This window comes from Oryctolagus cuniculus, chromosome 1 (genome assembly GCF_964237555.1).
Source record: "Oryctolagus cuniculus chromosome 1, mOryCun1.1, whole genome shotgun sequence".
Lineage (NCBI taxonomy): Eukaryota > Metazoa > Chordata > Mammalia > Lagomorpha > Leporidae > Oryctolagus > Oryctolagus cuniculus.
Window position 1 is genome coordinate 183,646,810 of NC_091432.1, and position 13,404 is coordinate 183,660,213.

The window sequence follows — 13,404 nt, forward strand, 5'->3', positions numbered from 1 at the left end:
GCCGTGGCACTGCCTGTGTATACAAAGGTTGTTGAAGTTCTAGAATTTAATTGACATTTTTAAACTCAGGTCTGAGACTGAATTTTTTGGAAAAAGAACGACCTTCATCTATTATTATTTTAGAATTGTTTGGCTTTGAAAATTAACTTTGGTTGTGTACTTGACCATGTTTCTCAAAATAAAATCAGGAGCATAGTGCTTATGTGCAAAACCTAGACATCATCAAGGTCATTTTTTAAAGGCTTATTTATCTGAAGTTACAAGAGGGAGGCAAGAGAAAGAGGGGGCGGGGTGAGATATATCTTTCATCAACTGGCTCACTTCCTGAATGGCTATGATGGTGGGGGCTGAATCAAATCAAAATCAGGAGCCAGGAATCCCATCCAGGTCTTCCACATGCGTGGCTGATGTACAGGCACACTAGTAGAGAGCTGGATAGGAAACGAAGCAGCTGGAACTTGAACCAGCTCCCACCCATATGGGACCCTGGTGTTACAGGCAGCAACCCAACCCACTGCACCAGAATGCTGGTAAAAGTATTGTTTAAAAAAAGATTTATTTTATTTATTTGAAAGGCAGAGTGACAGAGAGAGAGGGAGAGACAGAGAGAAAAAAGATCTTCTGCCTGCTGGTTCATCCCCTAATGGCTTCAAATGGCTTCAGGATGAAGCCAGGAGCCTGGAACTCTGTCCAGGTGTCTCACATGGGTGGCAATCGCTCAAGGACTTGGAACCTTTTCTGCTGATTTCCCAGGCATATTAGCAGGGATCTGGATGAGATGCAGATCAGCCATTGTGGGGAGCAACCGAGACTAGACTAAATCACTGGAACTGCTAGGACTAATTCTGTGCATCTGATCTCCCACCATATGGCACTGAGAGGGAATAAACAACTTCCACACAGCTGCCTCACCAATTCGACTAACAAGCTGCAGGAGCTGATCCTGCTCCTGATTGGAGGAGAGCAGTGTGCTCAGCGCGTGAGGAGAGAACGCTAGCAGAGTTGGGATTGGTGGAAGAGGACTATAAAGGAGGAGAGAGACAACATGCAGGAGGAACACCTGAGCAACCCCTGAGAGAGCCGGCCGGCAGTGTGCCGCTCCTCCACAGAAGTGGGGGAAGCGGCAGGGGTGCCGCCCCTCCGAGGAGGCGGGGGGGGGGAGCAGCAAACCTGAGAAGGGCCGGGGAAAAAGAACAGCGCAGGGTCCGGTGTCGTTCCTCCGCGAGTGGGGGCGCGACAAGCCATGAAATGTTTGCATAGAATAGAGGCAGCTTAACAAACTGCCATATGCTGACCCTGGTAAAGTTTTATTAATAAATAATTCTGTTCCAATCACAAATAATGTCAAGATACTTAATATACATCCTGTGTTTTTAAAATTTAAAAAGAAGTAAGATTTCCATTCCTACAGAAATTTACAGAAGATACATTTTTTTCATGCTCAAATTTTTAAAATTTTAGTGAAAAGTGTAAAGGTTATTTCCACACACCAAAATCTGTTTATTACATAAGACATAGACAAATGGACAGGCATCCTGTGCTCATAGATTGGAAGAATTAATATTGTTATTGTGATCTCCAGATTCAATGCAATACTTACCAAAATCCCAATAGCATTCTTTACAGAAATAGAAATAATAACCCTAAAGTTATATAAAATCACGAAAGATACCCACAAGTCAAAGCAATTTTGAACAAGAAAGACAAAGCTAGAAGCATCATATGAAGGTACTTCAAAAAAGATGATGGAGGGGCCAGCATCGTGGTGCAGCAGATTAAGCTGCTGCCTGGGAAGCCTGCATCCCATATCCGAGTGTGGGTTTGATCTCTGGCTACTTAGCTTCCCACCCAGCTCTCTGCTTATATCCTAGGAAGCAGTAGATCATGGCTCAAATACTTAAGTTCCTTCCACATGTCGGGGACCTGGATGGATTTTGTGGGCTCCTGGCTTCAGGAATATCTCTATCTTGCTCTCTCTTGCTCTCTTTTCCAAAATAAAAAATAAAACAAATTTTTTCAAAAAGTTGGTGGAAAAATGGAATTGAAAGATAAGTTTACATTGGGCCCCCATTTGAAAAATTGATTTATTAAATTTACTTGAAAGGCAGAAGCACTGAAAGAGGGGAAGAGAAAAAGAGAGAAAGAGAGAGTGCGCGCGCAAGAGAGAGAGAGATTGTTCATATGCTGGTTCACTCGCTGGATGATTGTAACAGCCAGGGTTGGGCTAGGCTGAATGAAGCCAAGAGCCAAGACCTTCATCAGGGTCTCCCACACAGATTTCAAGAAACAAAACACTAGGGACATCTTCTGCTGCTTTTCTCAGGCCTTTGGCAGGGAGCTGGATTGGAAGCAGAGCACCTGAGACACCTGAGTGCCCATATGAGAGGATGGTGTCGCAGGTGGTGCCTTTACTTGGTACACCACAAATAGCCCCCACCACCACCCAATTTTTGAAATCCACTCATACTTTTTTCATAGTATATAGTTTCAAAGAACTTTTTTGAAAACCCTTTGTATTTTCAAATACCAAATATATTTCCCAGTTACATTAGTCAAAACAGTACTGGCATAAAAACAGGCAATAGAATAGAATAGATAGCTGAGAAATAAATGTACAAATCTAAGTTCAACTGATCTTCAGCAAGGATAAGACAGGCTCTTCAACAAATTGTGTTGGTAAAACTGGAAAACCACATGAACAAGAATGAAATTGGATTAATCCCATGCATAAAATTAAAAAAGCAATTAAAGACTAGAAGAAAATATAAGGAAAAGGGTTATTGATATTGGTCTGGGCTGTATGGAGACGACCCTAAAAGCACAGGCAACAAAAGTAAAAGTAGACAAGTGGGATTGTAACAAATCAAAAAGCTTCTTCCCAGCAAAGTTAACCATCAATCGAGTGAAGAGACAAGCTATGGAATGGAACAAAATATTTGTGGGGAGCAATCCGGACTGGACTGAGTTACTGGAATTAAGACTTATTCTATGCATCTGCTCTCCCACAATATGGCGCTGGGAGAGAAGTAAACAGCTTCTGCACAGCTGCCTCCAGTTCAACCAATAAACTGTAGGACTCGCTCCTGATTGGAGGAGAGCAGCGTACTCGGCGTGTGGGCAGCCGAGTTGGGATTGGCAGAGGAGGACTATAAAGGAGGAGAGAGACGGCATGCACCAGGAACATCTAAGGGGAACATCTGAAGGAACGCCTGTGCAGCCCCCCAGAGAGCCGGCCGGCGGTGTGCCGCTCCCCTGCGGAAGTGGGGAATGTGGCCAGGGGGAACTGCCCTTCCACGGAGGTGGAAGGGATAGTAGCCAACCCGGGAAGAACCAGCAGCAAACCCGGGGAGGGCCGAGCAGACGAAAGAACAGCGCAGGGTCCTGTGTCGTTCCTCCACGAAGAGGGGGAGCGACAATATTTCCAAAGAATGCATCTGATAAAAGGTTAATATTCAAAGCACATAAGCAATTTGAACTACTTTATATTAAAAATAAGTAACCATGTTAAAAGGTGGGCAAAAGATTTAAGCCAATATTTCTTCAGGTAGACATACAAATGGTAAATAGACAAATGGAAAAATGCTCAATATCACTTTTCTAGAAAAGTTCAAAACCACTATGAGATTCAGTCTTACATATGTTAGAAAAGATAACAAGCGTTGAGGAAATGGACAAAAGGGAGCCCTTGTGCATTCTTGGTGGGGATGTAAACTAGTAGAGCCTTTATGGAAAAGAGTATGGAGGAGCCTCAAAAAATAAAAAATCAAATTACCTTACGATCCTACACTATCACTTGGGGTATCTATCCAAAAGCAGTGAAATCAGTATCTCATAGTTTATCGAATTCCCATGTTCACGGCAATATTATTTTCAACATCCAAGATATGGAAGTAATCTAATTGCCCATCACATGTATGTGCACATGTATGCGGGGGTATACAAGTTGTTTATATATCCTTTTATATATCCTTTGCTTTATTAAATTCTCTCAATGCCTCTGATAATTGAAAATTATTATATAGGAAAGAACAAAAAGAGACTTAAGGTAAACTTGCTGTCTGGCCTATTTAAGAAAAAATGTGTTAAGCCCTGGCTTGGATCAATCATGCTCCATCTCCTTTGGTTGCTAACACTGCATAGTAAAATGAAAGCTAGGAATATTTTAACATGGGATTTCCATTGAAATAATGTATCTTGATATGAGCAAGGATCTGATTTTGCCACATTACTGGGAAGTGACTGGTTATGGTTAGTTGATATATATGGCTACATGGTCCCTAATGCCCAATTTCCCACTGAGCAAACCACCACCCATGTGAATGAAGCCATCCTAGATGATCCATGCTTTGAGCCGACTACAGAAATAAATGGACCTGGGAAAGATCAACAAAGCCAGTCTAGAAAAGAACTGCTTATTAACCTACAAGATCCTGAGAATTTATAAATCTTTAAGATTTTTAAGTCACTTAGTTCTGGAGTGGTAGTTATACAGCAAAAGCTACTATAAGCGAACAAGGTAAATGAGCCAGATTTCTTCTTATTGTCCCTTCACTGTGTTCGGGGGGCTGACTTGCATAGCTTGCATCATAGACTTCCCTTGCTTTGGAAGAGGGAACGAGGAGAATGAGGGATATCAAGATATTAATTCCCTGGGCCCCTTCTCTGTTGTGTCACTGTGGACTGGCTATGTTTCTTGAATGAATGTCCCAATTCCTGTCAGATAGTTCTATGTAGCAGTTTCTGTGTTCTGTAATTTTTCCTTTATCCCCTTCAATTCAGGGGGATTTGGAGTTCCAATGTTTATTTTTAAAGGCAGAGCATTAGAGAGGGAGGTAGAGGGAGAGAGAGAGGGAGAGGGAGAGGGAGAGGGAGAGGGAGAGGGAGAGGGAGAGGGAGAGGGAGAGGGAGAGGGGGAGAAGGAGAGGAGAGGAGGAGGGGGAGAGTGTGAGGGGGAGGGGAGAGGAGGAGAGGGAGAGGGGGAGGGGAGAGGAGGAGGGGGAGGCAGAGGGAGAAGCAGAGGGGGAGGGGGAGAGAGGGAGAGGGGAAGAGGAGGGGGAGAAAGAGGGATAGAGGGAGAGGGAGAAGAGGAGGAGGAGGGGAGAGGGGGAGGAGGAGGAGGAGAAGGAGAGGGAGAGAGGGAGAGAGGGTGAGAGGGAGAGGGAGAGAGGGAGAGGGAGAGGAGGAGGGAGAGGGGGAGAGAAGGAAGGGGACAGAGAGATCTTCTATTTGCTGATTCACCCCCCAAATGCCTGCTATAGACAGGTCTAGGCCAGGCTGAATCCAGGAGCTAGGAACCCATCTAGGTCTCTCACATGTGTGCCAGGGCCAAGGCACTTGGGCCATCATCTGCCTTCTGAAGTACACCAGCAGGAAGCCAGATGGTGAGCAAAGCAGCAGGACTTGAACCCGTACCCTGCTAAGGGATGCCAATGTTGTAAGAGGCAGCTTAACCTGCAGTGCCACAACACTGCTCCCTGCCTTGTGATCTTTTTAACCCCTGCCTACATCTATTTATTAAACTCTCATCTAACCTTCTTAATTTAATTGTACCATCTGTTTCCTGCTGAGACATTGAGCAGTAGAGTAGGCCTTATATATAAGGTAGCAAAGGCTTAATGACCTTCTGCAATGATGAAGATATCCTGTGGGAAGCGCCAAGATCAGGTAGCTGTGAAGAGGCAGTGTGACTGCAGTAGAGTAACCCTGGGGAAGAGTGTCTAAGAAGGTAAGGTCACACACTGTGTGTGCATGTGTGTGTGTGTGTGTGTGTGTGTGTGTGCTGGGACTGGAGGTGCATGATGTGGGGGGAGATGGAGCATGTGTGGCCTTTTCGGTCTTTGTGAAGGCTTTGACTTTTACTTTAAATGAAGTGGGGAGCCACTGGAGCACCACACTCACATCTAATTAGCTCTCATAATACTACTTTCTGTTATGTGTCTACAGTGGAGCTCTGTGATTCAGTACTGAATTTCTGCTCCTAGTTATGTGCCTGCTGATGAATGAGTGGGCATGTTCAGCCAGCCCAGCATGCTTGGGCCTGAGTTCAAGGCTTTGTGTTGCTCCTGATGCTGTGGGTGACATGACCTTCCCTCACAGTACAGGATTCACACTACAGTGTCTTTTGTTGTTAGCATATTCTTTTCAGTTCTGTTAATGATTTGGGAGTGAACACATTTTTCTTACTCGCTTTCTTTTTGTTGTTGTTAAAGTCAATAGGCCTTTCTATACTGACTTCAAAAAGTGTACTTACCTAAAGGGTCTTGTACAATGGAGAACTGCTTAACTATTCCAGTGGAAAAAAATACAAGGATTTAACAGAGAAATACCATCTGTCTGCCTTCTCCTTAAAGAGGGTGGGTGATTTGTCTTGAATATTTAAAAAACAAAGAGTTTATTTGCATGAAAAAAAATCTGCAAGTTTCCAGGAAATAATATACAGATTCAAAGTATGCTTTAATCCTTCAACTGAAATTCCCATTTGAGTTGAGTCTTCAGATATTAAGTCTAGATCACCTTTTTTTTTTTTACTTTTTTTTTCAACTTTTATTTAAAAAATATAAATTTCCAAATTACAACTTTTTGGATAGTAGCTTTTCCCCCCCATAACCTCCCTCCCACTCGCAACCATCCCATCTCCCACTCCCATCCCATTCTTCATCAAGATTCATTTTCAATTATCTTTATATATAGGAGATCAACCTAGTATGTAAAAGTAAAGATTCAACAGTTTCTACCCACACAGATATAAAGTATAAAGTACTGTTTGAGTAGTAGCTTTACCGTTAATTCGCATAGTACAACACAATAAGGACAGAGATCCTGCATGGGCAGTAGGTGCACAGTGACTCCCCTTATTGATTTAACAATTGACACTCTTATTTATGACGTCAGTAATCACCCGAGGCTCTTGTCATGAGCTGCCAAGGCTATGGAAGCCTTTTGAGTTCACAAACTCTGATCTTATTTAGACAATGCTATAGTCAAAGTGGAAGTTCTCTCTTCCCTTCAGAGAAAGGTACACCCCCCAAGTGGCCGCTATGGCCAGTGCACTGCGCCGATCCGAAGCCAGGAGCCAGGTGCTTCTCCTGGTCTCCCATATGGGTGCAGGGCCCAAGGACCTGGTTCATCCTCCACTGCCTACCCGGGCCACAGCAGAGAGCTGGATTGGAAGAAGAGAAACCGGGACAGAATCCGGTGCCCCAACCTGGACTAGAACCCTGGGTGCCAGTGCCACAGGCGGAGGATTAGCCTAGTGAGCCACGGCGCCAGCCCCCTCAGGGGCCCTTCTTGGCTTTCAGCTCAGAAAGAAAGAGTGATTTAGCTGTCATGATTACTTAAGCATGCAGGACCATTTTTCGCCAGGTTAGCAACACAGGTGGCGAATTGTAATGTTTGATGTCTATCTTTCACCTTAACTTCTTTTAAACTTTATTATATTGGGGCTGGTGTTGGGTGTAGTAGGTAAAGCCATCCACCATAATACCAGCATTTCACATGGGCACCTGTTCAAGTCCTGGCTGCTCCGCTTCCAATCCAGCTCCTGGCTAATGCATCTGGGAAAGCAGAGAAATATGGTTTAAGTGATTGGGTCCCTGAAACCACGTGGAAACGATTGAGTCTGTGAAACTACTGAAGCTCCAGAGTCAGGCCCAGCCCTGGCCACTGCAGCCATTTAGGGAGTGAACCAGCAGATGGGAGGTCTCTTTCTCTGTCTCTCTCTCTCTCTCTGTAACTCTGCTTTTCAAATAAATAAATAAATAGACCTTTTAAAACATTATTATTATTAAAAAAAGAATTTGCCACTGTCCTGGACATGAAGTGGTTTTTTTCACTGGGTATACAGTAGAGACAGGACTGATCTGGGAGTCAGGAAACCAGTTTTTTGTGTTTTTTGTTGCATTTCAGTAACTTTATTGAAAGATGTATTACTTAGTATCAAATATAATGGTGTTTAGTTAGGTTACCTGTAGGAAACTAGTGTTTTAATCCTTCTGACACCTATCAGCCATGTGATCTTGAAGATGAACTTTTATCCTTTTAGAATCTTTCTCTGTGTCCTCCTAAATGTCATATATTGAAATCTAATCTCTAACACAATGGTATTAAGAGGTGGGGCCCTTGGGAGATTTTAGGATTCTGCCCTCATTAGTGCTCATAAAAAAAGGCCCAGGGCCTGCGCCGTGGCTCACTTGGTTAATCCTCCGCCTGCGGTGATGGCATCCCATATGAGCGCCAGGTTCTAGTCCTCTTCCAGTCCAGCTCGCTGCTGTGGCCCAGGAGGGCAGTGAGGGATGGCCCAGGTGCTTGGGCCCCTGCACTCACGTGGGAGACCAGGAAGAAGCTCCTGGCTCCTGGCTTCGGATCTGTGCAGCGCCAGCCGTGGCGGCCATTTCAGGGGTGAACCAGCGGAAGGAACACCTTTCTCTCTGTCTCTCTCACTAACTCTACCTGTCAATTAAAAAAAAAAGGCCCAAAGGAATCTGTTTGCGCCTTCTGCCCTGTGAGTACACAAGGAAGGTACTGTCTGAGGAACAGATCCTCACCAGACACCAAATCTTGTCTGGACTCCCCAGTCTTCAGAACTAAGAGCAACGAGTTTCTGTTGTCTATAAATTACTCAGTGTAAGTTATTTTGTTACAGCGGCCTGAATGGATTAAGACAGTGACAAAAGTAGACACATCACCATTCTTTTACATGGAGATTTCCCTCATTTCTCCTCAAACAGCCTTTCTGTAACAGATACAGTGTATTTATGTGGAACCACCGATACCTGAAGTCAAATTTTGGCTTTAATTAGCAGCATGATCTTAGTCAAGATACTTCATCATCGTGCCTCAGGTTCTTTACTTATAAGATGTAATAGTAATAACTGTTCCTGTTTCAGAAGGTTGTTCTGTGGATTAAACAAGTTAATACAGTGAGAATTAGTTAATTATATATATATATATAGTTAATTAATAATACAGTTAGTTGATCATAGAGCTCTATATTCAATTATAATTTTGAATAATGTGCTTCAAGAAATATGTGAATAGGAGCTGGTGTTGGGGTGCAGTGTGCTAGGCTACCACCTGTGACTATGTCATCCCATGAGTACTGGTTTGAGTCCTGGATATTCTGCTTCTGCTCCAGCTTCCTGCTAAAGAATCTTGGAAGGCAGCAAAGGTTGACACAAGTTCTTGGGCTCCTGACACCCAAATGGAGTTCCAGGCTCCTGGTTTTGGCCTGACCCAGCCCTAGCCATTGTGGCCATTTGGGGAGTGAACCAGTCTCTGTAACTCTGCCTTTCAAATAAATAAAAAAATATTTTTTAAAAAGAGAAATCTGGGGAATTTAGATGAAGGAAAAACATTAAAATTGTCCAAGAAGAAATACTGGTGCATTCGGAAGTCTGAAGGCGAATATAACGAAATTCCATAAAATCAAAAAGGCAATTATAAACTTTATAAAATTCCTTTCTTTCAAAGAGATTGAACATTTAGGCAAGTTCAAAGTTCATTTAGATACTTACAGAATGAATGCATCTTAGGTTATCTGGAGAACTGAAGGTAGGCTGTGATGTGTAATTACTTTTCTAAGGTGAAGTATAGGCAATCAAATCCCTACAAATGAGAACAACTTATTAGCACATTAAAATGACCTTGGAAACTTAAAAAATACAAATGTCAAGGTCCCACAGCAGAGCTATAAACAAGAATGTCTAGACATGGGGTCCAGGCACTAGTATTTTCTTCTAAAAGCATCCAAAGGTGCTTTGATCTTGTAGTTAATTTTCACTTCCATCATATGCAACTAGAATTCCACTTTTTCATAATCGCCTCTCATTTTTTTCTGCTATCTCTTTGCTCCAATTCCCTTGTGTCAGGTGTCTGTCATGCCTTTCCTATATGAGAGCACCCACCTAGTCCCCCAGGAGAAAATGTGTATTTATGCCCCGGATAGGACTTATCATACAAAAATAAGAACTACATAATGACAATTACTTGCACTAGTTCGCTCCAGATTGTCCGTAGAAATGCCCGGGCTAGAACTCCCTTACCACTACCCAACCAGTGGAAATAGCCAGCGCGGCATCAAGAGCTGCAGTTTTGTGTTGACCAAATGAAGCAAAGACACCCAGCAGTAGCTGAGTGTAGGAAAAACGAAGTCTGCGCGCCCAGTCGGCCGTTAACTTTAAATTTTATGAATACTTATTCTAAGGTACTATTCTCCCTTCCCCTCGCTTCAGGCAACAAACAAAAATTTCCAAGCGCCAGGGAGTTGCTTTGCACTAGCTCAAAGCTGCAAATAAGGGCAGACTGCCAGCAGGACTACCCGCGTACGCTGCAGCCGCATCTCTGGGCAGCTTCCTTTAAGCTGCTTTCTCTTGCGTTATCTCCTCACTGCGGTGCTGCTCTGCCGCCAGCAGCAGCGTGTGCAGCCCACCCGGCCCTCAGGTAATCGCCCCGCCACGCTTCGCCTAAGCCGTCTTCCAGCCGCAGTGCTCGGCCTAGGGCCTGAGTGCGCGTGCGCGGGGAGGCGGGCGTGCCAAAGCCGGAGGAGGCGGGGCGGGACCCCGGGATCCACATCCAATTGGCTCTTCTTGGAGTCCCCGCCCCCGGGCGTTCGTGGCGGGGGACCACGTCAGGCTGCCGGCGCGGGGCTGAGCTTGGGGCAGAAGGGAGGTAAGCCTTGCGGGGTGGCGGGTGGCCGGCTGCGGGTTGCTGCCCTCAGCTCAGGAGCCGCTGGGTCACGTCCGACTGCGGCCCACGTCTGCTTGTGCGAAGGGCGGCTGGGGACCAGTGGGCCTGGGTCTGTACTAGGAGTGGGCTAGTGGAGCATGTGGCGGCAGGGCCGCGTTGCGGCGTGGGGCGTCTGGGAAGAGGGTAGGACCTGCCGCTTGTCCTCGTCCTGTCCTCTCCCGGCTCTGCACCCCTTGAGGACTGGGCCTTCAGTGGACGGAGAGCTCCGGGATGCCTGGGCAGGGCTGGCCGTGGCGCCTGTAGAGGGACTCCGCAGGACTCTGTCTTGGAAACCTGTCGACGCGATCCTTCTGCACTTACCTGCAGCAGGTTGCAGTCATGCCCCGCTCCCTTGATCGGCTCCCTAGTCCGGGGCGGCGCAGGGGAGTCAGACCATGGCCTGCCTGGCCTTTGGTGACTGTCTCCTCATTCCCCGTGACTCACTCAGATCATGTCCACTTTGATGCAAAGCCTTATGGGTGATCAGGGCCGGTTTCTGCCCTCTCGGTTCTTTGGCTCTGTCCTGACTTCCAGGAATCACCTGAGGAAAGAGTAGATCGAGTATGTTTTGAAATGTCCGCAGCAGCTATACAGGAGATTTGCCGAGACTCGCAGCTGTGTTGCATCTACTCCCCCTGAGTTTCAGTTTTATCTGTGGCGTCCTGATACAGTGGTTGAGTTCCTGATTTCGGAGCTTTTGGGATCAATGGAGTCACGCTGTCAGTTACTCTGCATTCAATTATTGATTACAAACTTTTTGGGGATGGATTTCTTTATGGTCAGAGTCTTTTGCCAGATACTACAACCATCATTCCCTGCTTTTTCTTCCTGCTTATCTGCCAGTTTTACTGTCTTCACTGACAAGACTCAAGATGAAAATTTTGTCCATATTTCAGTTTCAGGCTCTAGATTTAGGTAAAATCTTATGTGCCCTTTGGAATTCCGTTTCCTTGCTTTTACCAATTGTAAGCCTTAAACGGTGGTAGCCCTGATGAGGGCAATCCTGCTGCCTGTATAAAGACCTCGGGTCTCAGTTGCCGATTCTCTAAGATGGGGGGATGAAACTAGAAGTATTCCGTTATTTTGAGATATTCAAGTGGAGGTTGGGCAGGTGGCATCTTTACCGAGCTGTGCTGGCAGTTGAGGGTTGACCATTTTAAAAAAAGGATGTGTTTTATGATTATATGTTTTACTGTTTCAGTGGACATTGGGTCTGTCCATTTTCACCTTTTGACTAACAAGGAAGTGCATGTTTACAATTTTGATTCACATCCTGTTCCTACATAGAAAACACTGTGACTCATCTAAATTTTGAAATGTAATTATGAGCTTTTAAGTGTCACATATAGAAGCAATTCGATACGAATGCAATTTTTCTAACATTTTGACTTGCTTTGGTAGATTAGTGGTAGCTAAAACCTTTGCCTTGATTATTTGTTTACTTAGTTAATGATAAGTAGTTAGTATTGCTTGATTAATGGCTATCAATGTCATGTGTATTTTAATTTTAATTTTTATCAACATAACATATACTGAATTTTAATTGATTATTGCTTCAGTTGAGGCTTGATAATCAAAAGGTAAATAAATGAAAATAAAACAAATAGCAAAAACAGGTAAATCAATAGTAAATTTGGGATAAAAATGCCCTCAGAGATGTAATGACAGTTCTTCATTTGTCGATAGATTAATGGTACTTACAGATAGATCGGTTGGCTGTTCTCCAGGTCTAAAATGATTTTTGAAATAGTTCTTCTGAGACATAATATTCATAGCCTCCTGATGTATTTTGGATAGTGTCCAAAAACTATCAGTTTCATTAAATTGTCACTATCAGGGGTTTGGGAAATGCTGGATCTGTAAAGATAGTGCATTTTAAAAATCAAGCTCACTTGGTTAATCCTCTGCCTACGGTGCCGGCATCTCATATGGGTGCTGGGTTCTAGTCCCAGCTGCTCCTCTTCCAGTCCAGCTCTCTGCTGTGGCCCGGGGAAGGCAGTAGAGGATGGCCCAAGTCTTTGGGCCCCTGCACCCACATAGGGGACCAGGAAGAAGAACCTGGCTCCTGGCTTCGGATCAGCGCAGTGCTGGCTATTGAGGCCATTTGGGGAGTGAACTAGCGGAAGGAGGACCTTTCTCTCTGTCTTTCTCTCTCTCACTATCTATAACTCTATCTGTCAAATAATAAAAAAAAAAAAAAAACAACAGCAGATGTAAGTATGATGTAAATTATAATAACAGTAATAAATTGGATGGAGGTAAGTATACTATTTCTATTATAGGCAATAAGATTTTCTAAGCTAATAAGACAGGGATGTTTGTCAGTTTAGTGCTTTGAAACAACAAACTTTTTGAGCAGTGTGGAAGATACCATATTAGACTGAAGCACTTTTATAAATTACACTTCTGGTTTCATAGGTTTTTAGCCTACTTCAATTCACATTGGAAGCAGTAAAATTGTATTTAAGGTTTAAAAATCTTATTTTTTTCATTCAATTAGCCCGATTTACTTTTTGCACAGTTTTTTTTTTTTAACTTTTCATTAGGTTTTCATACAGACACTACTCGACTTAATAGTGAGGTTACTATCCTGATAAATCCATTGTAAATGGAAAGTATCATAGTTAAAAATGTATTGGCAACACCCTGTGCTGTAGAGGTCTGCTTGCTTATCCTTGAGTA

General features: G+C 44.0%; 2 protein-coding genes across 5 annotated transcripts in view; one reads left to right on the plus strand and one right to left on the minus strand.

Moving 5' to 3' along the window:
* MLLT3 (MLLT3 super elongation complex subunit) overlaps positions 1–11,189 on the minus strand; it is a 392,438-nt gene extending 381,249 nt beyond the window's left edge. Inside the window, exons 1-2 of one of the 2 annotated variants that reach the window (XM_070052927.1) lie at positions 11,044–11,189; positions 9,513–9,603 (exon numbers count right to left, since the gene is read on the minus strand). The gene's annotated coding sequence lies outside the window, so the exon portion shown is untranslated. Of the gene's footprint in view, positions 1–9,512; positions 9,604–9,984; positions 10,506–11,043 lie in introns of those variants that run through there. The other variant, XM_070052921.1, reaches the window with a different exon arrangement.
* FOCAD (focadhesin) overlaps positions 10,555–13,404 on the plus strand; it is a 381,367-nt gene continuing 378,517 nt past the window's right edge. For all 3 annotated transcript variants that reach the window (XM_002708074.5, XM_017340978.3, XM_017340982.3), the window contains exon 1: positions 10,555–10,665. The gene's annotated coding sequence lies outside the window, so the exon portion shown is untranslated. The remainder of the gene's footprint in view (positions 10,666–13,404) is intronic.